Source organism: Odontomachus brunneus, unplaced genomic scaffold (assembly GCF_010583005.1).
Source record: "Odontomachus brunneus isolate Ranch 3 - 2012 unplaced genomic scaffold, Obru_v1 Obru_scaffold_180, whole genome shotgun sequence".
Lineage (NCBI taxonomy): Eukaryota > Metazoa > Arthropoda > Insecta > Hymenoptera > Formicidae > Odontomachus > Odontomachus brunneus.
In genome coordinates, this window is record NW_022639630.1 from 453083 (window position 1) to 462741 (window position 9659).

Below are 9659 nucleotides of genomic sequence, written 5' to 3' on the forward strand. Positions count from 1 at the left end.
GAGAGAGAGAGAGAGAGAGAGAGAGAGAGAGAGAGAGAGAGAGAGAGAGAGACTATATGTAACACATATATATACCGGCGCCCGTCTATACATACCCTCTCGAGTGAATAATACTCTCGGGCCGAGGCACGTGCATGCGTGCGTGTACATACACACGCACATGCATATATGTACGATCGCGCGGGTGGCGCATAAAATAGAGGGTTATGTATTTTCTTCTCGGTCTCTCGCTCACGTGAATGCACGTGTGTGCGTCTATGTGCGCGCTGTAACGGCGTTGTACGCGCGCCGGGGGCACGTACATACGTTTATACGAGGTGTATTCGCGAACTGTTTTCCACCTTCGTCGAGGCCGTCGAACAGCGGTGAAATTTCATTCGGCGGTGTGCGCGCTCACGCGCGCAGCCTCGACGGCAATTATCGCGGCACTTACGGCGAAAACGATCGACGTCGCGTCTTCGGTAGTATTGCACCATTGAAGGATGTCGAAGAGCGACATCGTCGAGGAAGAGAACGTCTTGGAGAGTACTGATGTATGTGTGTGAAGATAGTGTCTCAACTCGTGGAAACTTTTGAGCTGTTGAGGCTATTTTTAATAGCTCTACAAGGTGTCTCTTAAGTACTTTTTAATGTTTTAGAAATTTATTTTTTATGTCATTTTATGGAGAATAGTTCTTATGAACGTATGGTCTTCAAAATCTCGTTTCAGATAAGTATAGGTTGTTAATCTTCGAACCCTAAATATGGGTAAAACCCAGACTTTTTAGACGTTACTGTTTTCGGAAACATGTGTTCTGTGTTTTCATTAAAATTTTTTTTCAACTTGAATCGCACAAAAATATTAGGAAATTCATATTCCTCCGGTTTTCTACGCCGATTAAAGAAGAAACATTGCATTTTGACTATTCTTACGGAAGTTATGAGTAAATGAAGATGCAGTGAGTAACTTTTACTCATGTTTAAGGTTTACGTAACTTTCTGATGTTTAGAGTTCTAGGATTAAAATTTCTATAAACTTATATTTTTTCTTAATAGCTCCTAAACGAAAAGAAATTTCTTTTTAAGCCAGGTCAGGTAAATAAGCAAGATATTGCTTTCATTTTTACCTATAATTATCATTTTATAGGAAATCAATAGCATAGAAACTGAGTTTAAGTTTGCATTACTATCCTAATTTATACATCAATAGACGGAGTAAAAATTTTTGCAGATTTTTATTGTTTTATTAATTACAAAAAATATTCATGGTAGATTCCGATAAAGCTATCAGTTTAGGAAATATTTGCGTTTTCATATAGATTTTTTAACACTTGAATATTTCTGAAACGAGACCATTGAGACTACGTGTGTTCATATAAACTTTTCTTGCTGAAGTAATTTCAAGGACTAATTCCTAAAATGTTGAATATTACTTAAGAAATTTAGGAAACTTAAATATAGTTTTTTTTATAAGGAAACAAAGAGTTGCAGCCATAAAGCAAAAAAGAAGTAATAACTGTTATATGTTGTTAATTTACGACATAGTTACGTGATTTAACATAGAATACTTTTTTCAAAGTATATCTTTTACGTATCCGTCAAAAAGATAGAGTTACCCGGTATATATTCGCTGCATATACACTCGTTGCATTGAGCACATTTACATGCGGACCTTTAACACGCCTGACGAGCACGCGTGCGTGCGTGCATGCGTGCGCGCGCACGCATGACACGTCACAGCGCATAAGAGCGTGCGATGCTTATGAATGAAACTGTAGTAGTGACTGAGTACACGTACGTGCGTAAAGTTATATCGATGACTCACGCCCGCTGACTCTCGTTACACTCGTGCAATTTACAGGCGCTTTCTCGGGGATCGTTGAACTCTTCCGTCGAGCGCCGTTGTCTTTCACGCGTTATCTTTCTTTCGGCGATCGTTAAGTGCGATTAGATTAATGTAGACAAGTCGACAAATTAACACGATTGATATGTCGTTCGGCTAACTCGAGACATAACGAATATTTTTTGCAAATTCGCTGGTCGCCGATGGAGAACTGCAAATCGGGAACCGGAGCAGCGTGATCAAGATAAGACCGACAGGTAGCTCCGGGAAATTTATATTTAAAGTAGTTGTATCATGAAACGCGTTTTGTGAGCATTCGATGAAATCTGAATATTACATACATATTGAAATATCGTCCAGCTGCTTGTGCAATTAGAACAAGATTAATCATTTAAGAACTGAATATTTGTAACTTAAGTTGATATTTTTAATACGTGTTTCTTGAGATTAGTTTACTATTTTTAATATTTTATTAAATTATATGAGATTTTTCCAAGCTACTATGATATTAAAAATTAATATAGACTAATTTTAATTTAATTATAGACCATTTTTTATATATATATATATATATATATATATATATATATATATATATGTATAAATTAATATAATTATGTACATCTTCATCCATACAGCACAAATGTTGAAATATATCTTAGGGATTATCCCAGATATGTTTGAATATTTCTAGGATGTTCCTAAAGTACGTTTTGGATATTTATATTATATTAGATAAACTGATGCATAAATAAAACACTAGTAAGAAAAAATAATGTTTCCGTACTTGTAAATATTATGTATATATGTATTCATCACGACTTTGTTTTAAATTAATATTTATTATTTAGATAATAAAATAAATGTATAGAAATGTAATTTTGTCGAATAATATATTCTCGTGAAATTAGTTGATTTTTTGAACTCATTAAAAATACGACACTTAGCGATACAACTACTTTAATGAAGATATATTTTAATGTGAGTGAGAAACATAGACGGATAAATTTGGCAACAATACAAGTCGATTTGTACATGTTGTATTCCTCATGAGTAGTTCATTTGACATTCGTATTTATCATATAGAGAATGTCGAAATAGAAATACGAAAAAAAGATCGAAATTTTCTGGAAATTATACGTCATATAAAATGTAATATGAACATTTGAGTGTGATTTTTAATAAATTTGTTGCTGCATCAGTGCAACAAAAAACATACATTACATTATTCCATGATATAAATATATCAATTCTTAATTTAATACAGTATATTTGCATAATAAATGGAATTAAAGAAATTGTAATGTAAGAAATGTAATTAAAGAAATTTCTATTATTTGATTGTCTCACGTCATGATAATCCTGAAAATCAATCTGAATAGTCGCCTCTACAATTGAAATAGAACAATTCGAATATGGTTCGAGATTATAAGGAGCGTGCACGTCGCGCATCCCAAAATACGCGTGGTTTTTAATATTCGGCATAATAATCGATTGCACATGGTCGGGCTAGCATGACGGGCGAAATACGTATCACTATCACCAACGATGGTCGCCACGATAATCAATGGTTGATGGCATCCTACTGTCCTGTATCAACAGTTAACAACGGCAAAATAGCCATTTCGTGTTCCCGTTCGTCGTGTTCCGATCTATAATTTAACAAAGTGCAGCGTTCCGAACCGCTCGACAGCCGAAGATAATTGTTATTCTATACTTATATTCGGCCACACAGACACGCGCGGACGCGCGAGGGTCACGTATCGCGTTCCGCTTTATGGGCATCGACGAGGCGCGTAAAGGCATGTTCTTAATTGCGAAGTGGTCTGATAGTATAATTACGCAATATCTTTACTCTTTCCCTTGCCTCCTCCTTTTTTCGATTGTCTTGTCGGCACAGCGAGTCGCGGCGTTTTATCTTGAGTCTGAGTGAGCGATCGAAGATGGGACGAAGGAGAAAAGAAAGGAAGGAGAAAGAAGGAACGTTCTCATCTCGCGCGATCGCCGGACGCGGCGCGCCGCTCTCACACGATTTATAATTTCTTTACTTTATAATTCTGTTTTTTTTCCGCGGGACAAAAGCGCGGGCGCGCGCGCAGCGAAAGATTAATATGCTGACGCTTTTGCCTCCCGCGGTATTGCCAATAAAAGTTATTGTTACTGCGAACGATGCCGCTAATTTAAATTTTCGCGTGTGTGCGATTGACGTTCGGGTGACGAGCGTCACGTTATTCATGAATTATGGATACAATTGAAGCGTCGCGCGCGCGCTTGATATCGCCGGAGCGCGGCGCGACGCGCCGGCTTTCCCGCGTTCACATGGAGGGGCGGGAGGGGGAGAGCGCCTTTCTACGCTCGATTGTGCTAGGTCGAGGCTCTTGCCCGTTATCAACTCCGGCAGATAAGAGCTTCGCTCGTTAATTAACGTATTAATGCCCGCGGCAGATAAAATCGGCCGAGGTCGGGCGAGCCATTGAGTCGACGACGTCGTCGTCGTCGTCGTTGTCGTTGAGTCTTCGGTCCGCGCGAGGGCAAAACTTGCGCGCGAGAATAAAGAGCGAAAAACCAAAGGTCGTGTCAGAGTGCGATGTAATTAATTGCACAACAAATTATCGATTATTCGTGAACGTATTCGAGAGTGCACGAAGTTCGAGGCGCGCGAACGATGCGAGATAACGGCGGAGCTCTCGCCGCTAATGACACCGTTAATCACCGAAAGTTCGCGTCATCGTGGCTCTTGGATTATTACGGAGGCGTTTTCTCGCCTCGGTGTATTATTTATCGCGACAATTACAATATTGAAAATACCAGTGCATTGTAAAATGACGGGTGAAGTTGTATGACAACACGTCTCCACTTTTAACGCATACTGACAATTTAAATCCACATACATATGTGTGTTCTTTAACCTCATATATTTTTTAATACAACCTCAAATATCGTGTCTTCAACATTAAGAGATTATATTTGGAGTTTGTTATTTCTTCTGATAGCTCAGCAATCAAAGAATTGACATACTCTTGTCTATATCTATTCTCATACATATATTTCTGGATTTTTTGAACTCAAGATTGCGTAAAGATCATGTTGTTGTAGGTCATTTGATTGGCCTTGACCTCAGTTATTGCGACGATAAAGCATGTAATTTCATTTAAGAAAAATATCGGTGACCTCAAATTCTTGAAAAATATGCATTAAGAATAAAAATATTTAGACATTAATATTTATTAGATGAATAGGGGAGATGAGGGAGAGTTGGGACAGTGTTATTTTCTCTCTAACAGTTGGTACTATATTTTTGGTCCAAAACACAATTGATGCCCTTCTATGTGAAGTATATAAGTATTTTGTTAACCAGTTTATAAAGAGCTTAAATTTAATTAGAGGTAACATTATTTTTAACTATCAAAAGTAATTATTTTGCTTGTTTAATATTTGTGATATTTCATTTGATAATTGCATTTTATAAGAATTTCATTCAATATATTCTAATAAATAGTTCTTAAACCTTGCAATGCAAGCATAATATAATCTCAATCTTTAACCTAAATATATTTGCAATCATTTTAATGTAAAAAGAACGACAAGAGAGAGTTGGAACATTCCAAGTAGTTAGAACATTTCTAATATCGAAATATCTCTATCATAATTTTGTAATCTATTATACCAATTTTAATATTATAATTAATGTTAAGTTTTTATTGTTAAGTCTTTTAATAAAGGACTTTTAATTTCAACTCAATTTAATTAAATATGATTCATGATAAAGTGTAATCATCGTAAATTTGGAAGTTTATTATTTAAAAATAATAAATAAGTTTTAATTATTAAATTATAGTTATTTTTGTTATTATGTCCAAAGTCTCGCTACCATTTGTCCCATTTCTCCCTAGTAAGGGGGAGAATTGGGACAAAATTTAACTTAACGATTTCATTAATTTCTTATTCATGAAAAAAGTTACATCATTTAAAATATATATAAATTACTTCAGAATACTCTAAGGAATAAATCTCAATTATTGTTGTCGTAAAATTTTGAAAAATATAGGCTATAAAAAATAAAATGTCAAAATTGCCCCAACTGTCCCCTACCATTACTTTTACTTAAATCAAAATTCTCTTTATTTAAGGTGTTAGTATTGTTTACCTAAACAGTAAACAATATTCGGTTTAAATAAAAAGAATTCCGATTTATATAAGTAAATATGTTAATGGCACTCACCTAATAAATATTTGTTAATTTTAAAAAATTTTTTTCTCAACGTGACTTTGACAAGAATTGTGTACTTTTCACAATATTTGTCCTTTTGAAACAATTTTTTCTTTAATAACTTTTCAAATCATTAAAAACAAGTAAGATATTTAAAGTGCTCAAATTAGGTGAAACACTCTTAAGCCAGCTGTGCACGGTGCTTGTTTTCGTGCTGGATTGCTTGCTGGATGGAGATATTCTGTTTTGATTGGTGTATTTCCATCCATCTTTAGAAATGCACCAATCAGCAAGCAATACAGCACCATGAAAACAAGCACCGTTGCCGTTGGCTTTAGTGTTAAAGGTGGAAAAGTGCAAACGTTGTTATATAACACATTTCATTTCGCAGTGTGAATTTGTAGTGTGGATAAGTCGAATTAATTAATTATAATATTGCACGACCGTTGTCTAATTGGATCGATTCGCCAGCATTCTCCTTCGGCGTTGTCAGATGTATGTGCAGGTGTCTCGTATTTTTTACAGAGCGAGGGATTTCGACGGAAATTAGCGCGAGCCGAAACGAGACTCGAGAAATTCCGCGAGATACTTCTTGCTCGAGTTTCTGAAGATTAGAATAGTACTCACCTCTTTACCTCTCTCTCACACATAATAATGTTACGCGAGGGTGCGTCTTGCATTGCGTCTCTCTTCGACTCTCCTAAGTAATTTGGTTTATGGGGCAACATTTGGATCATACCTAGAACGCGGTTAGTAGATCTCAGCACGGAGACCCATTTTCTCCGATATGCCTGTGTTGAATTGCGTCATCGCGGTTTTCTCGAGTCGAAAGAAGCGTTCCTTCCAATTCTTAATGTAGTTGGTTTGTGGTAATGCTATTGAAAAGATATTAGTTAATATATGTTAATAAGATATGAAAAAGTTCAACAAATTTGTGATAAATGCTTATAAATATAATTTATGATATACAGTTTTTATATTATCGCATATCATTCATCAATTTTCATATTATCAGAAGATATCAATCAAACTTACATAATGTTTAAAAATCTACTAAGAAATATTCGTCTTTTTTTCTACTTTTTTTTTTTTTACTGTAGCATATACAGGATGTCTCAGACTCTCCTCTGCAATTTTTGTGGGAACGTAGAACGGATTGAGGTGAACATGAAAGTTCTATATCGTTTTGTGATATTCGCAATAATAGTCGAGATATTAATCCAAGAAGATTGGTGAATAATCACACGCGATATAGTAAATGAATTGTAATGGCGATATGTGCTGTTGTGTGCTTGCATATTAAGTTAAATTGAACAAAAAATTTATCGTTTTGCAAATAACCACGTAGATTTTAAGTTATTAATGAACGAAAATTGTTACATTGTGCGCGATAATGCACAAATTTTCCTTAATTAATATCTAAAAATCTATGTAGTTATTTGCAAAATGGACCTTTATGTTCAGTTTGACGTAATGTATAAGTATACAGACGGCATCACTATAGCTTATCTACAATCGCGCGTGATAATTCATCAATCTTCTTTAATTAATATTTCGAGATTTATTGCGAATATTGCATAATAGTATCTTTTATGTTCATCTCAATTTGTTCTACGTTCCTACAAAAATTGCAAAGAAGAGTCTGGGATATTCTCTATATTGCAAAATAAAATGCTATAACAATATATTAATATATTAATACTTTTAACACATTATACTGATAGTTTAAATTAATACACGTGTTACACTGAAAGAAAAATTATATTAAAATCAACAAATGTTTCTTTGATGGGTGCCATTAACATATTTACTTAAATCTACATTCTCTTTATTTAATATTGTTTACCTGATTTAAATAAACAATATTTGGTTTAAATAAAAAGAATGTAGATTTATAAGTAAATATGTTAATGGCACCCATCAAGGAATTATTTGTTGATTTTAATATAATTTTTCTCTCATTGTACGATTATTCTAATCTGAAATATCATTTCTTAATGTCAAAGAGACGATATTTTAGTTCACATTAAGAAATGATATATGAGGTTAGTGCATACATACGTCTGTTAATTTAAATTGCTAATATAGTGTGTTAAAAATGGAGTCATTAACGCGTCGTTATAACACACTTTATTTTGCGTACTATTTTTAGTTGATATTCCCCGTGTTACATTGTAGCCCCAATGTGTTAATTTAAATCATTTTATCTGCGTAATTTTCAGAAACCATTTTATTCGTATTACTCTAACACATATAAGCGTGTAATATGTTCATTTTATACAGATCTTACGCGTAATAATGAGAATATGTCTTGGAAATGTATAATAAGATAACGCATTTCGTTATTAAACGTTTGCGACGTGTTATAAAGACGCGTTTACTCTTTATTTACACATTTCAACAGTTTAATACGTTAAATGACTTTTACATGGTTAGGGAATTATAAATCATAAGGATTTTTATGAAAATAAATTGCATAAAGAAAGAATGCAAATATTAATCTGCAAATATATTTTATTTATATTCGAGATATGTAATTATTTTTGTTGAAATGAGAAGCATGTTATATAAAGTATTGTGAAAATCACAAAATTAAAAGCAAAATGTAAATTATTGCAAACTCAAATTATTTTGGTTGAATCTTTTATACGTTTTTTTACTGTTTTGAATCACTCCATTTAACACATTTAAACGTATTAAATTATAATTTATAAATCTTAAACGTGTCAAATAACGTGACTTAAAACAGTAAGAAACGTGTGAATGTGGCTTTAACTAAATTACGTTATTAGTTTACGCGTTTAAAAATAACGTACTTGAATTTGTAGTGTAGATATATGTTTGTAAATATCGGGAGATGGGGTAGTGTCTCGCGCCAAGTGAATGAATGTGAAGCGAGGAACAGGCGTAAGGCTGGTCGCGTATCTTTATACGATGTCTCTAGTTTAGCGGAGGCAAAATTATTATTGTTGTCATAACGGCTGATTGGACTGAATTCTAAGCAGGCTCAATCGATTCCTTAGGATCCAATTACATCACAAAACTGTCTTTTTGTTCCATATACTTTATGGAAGGATATATTCTAATAGGAAGTCCAAAATTATCAAATTTTCGTTTTCGTTTCCATCGTCGATGGCGTCCTTTTATATCGTATGAGATACTGAGGAAAAATATTTGAATATTTTTGTTGGATATAATGTTTATCTCTGTAAAACAAAGTTTACTTCTCTATGAATAAACTTTATACTTCCCATCAATAAGTTTTCAAGTATTTTATTCTCAGTGTGAACGTATATTAATGCATGTTACTGAGGAAATGATCGTGACATTATATTTTTCATGATGTTATATACTTTTACTTTTTATATATTGGTTATAAATCTTTTTGTTTGATGTAAGAGACACAAGAGAAATATAGCGCATAAGATATTGCCGGATTTTTACAGTTTAGCTGTTATGTATTTCAATTGCTATCAGAAATTGTGTATTTTATGATCTTGTAACTTTTCTATAATGTTTCTAAAAGTCGCTTTTATTGTTTTCTTGTTTTTTGATCATGAAGAGAGAGAGAGAGAGAGAGAGAGAGAGAGAGAGAGAGAGAGAGAGAGAGAGAGAGAGAGAGAGAGA

At 33.8% G+C, this 9659-nt stretch overlaps 1 protein-coding gene across 22 annotated transcripts in view; it reads left to right on the forward strand.

The window, feature by feature from the left end:
* Positions 1 to 9659, forward strand: part of LOC116851603 (bromodomain adjacent to zinc finger domain protein 2B-like) — a 401190-nt gene that overhangs the window by 254495 nt on the left and 137036 nt on the right. The gene's annotated exons all lie outside the window — the stretch shown is intronic.